We start from the raw sequence: 330 nt of genomic DNA, 5'->3' as shown, positions 1-330 counted from the left end.
TTTAATGATATAGATATTCAGTTAGAAGCATAAAAATTTAAATAAAAAACACTGAAAAAGTATTTTTTTTGTAGTAAAAAGTAACCAAAAACTACTTCTACCTAATTCTAAATGCTAATCAAAATTCAAGATGGCCACCAAAGCTAACTTTAAAAGACTATAATTTAGCCATTTTAAGACTAAATGACATAAAATTTGTTGTGGAGAAGCTCAAAATGATCACATGCTGATAATCCCACTAATGCTAGTGCTAATTTTACAAAGGGCTATAATCCATCCATCCATCCATCCATCCATCCATCCATCCATCCATCCATCCATCCATCCATC

The sequence above is a fragment of the Austrofundulus limnaeus genome, unplaced genomic scaffold (assembly GCF_001266775.1).
Source record: "Austrofundulus limnaeus strain Quisiro unplaced genomic scaffold, Austrofundulus_limnaeus-1.0 Scaffold19, whole genome shotgun sequence".
NCBI classification, from domain to species: Eukaryota; Metazoa; Chordata; class Actinopteri; order Cyprinodontiformes; family Rivulidae; genus Austrofundulus; species Austrofundulus limnaeus.
Note: the sequence above shows the minus strand (reverse complement) of the source record.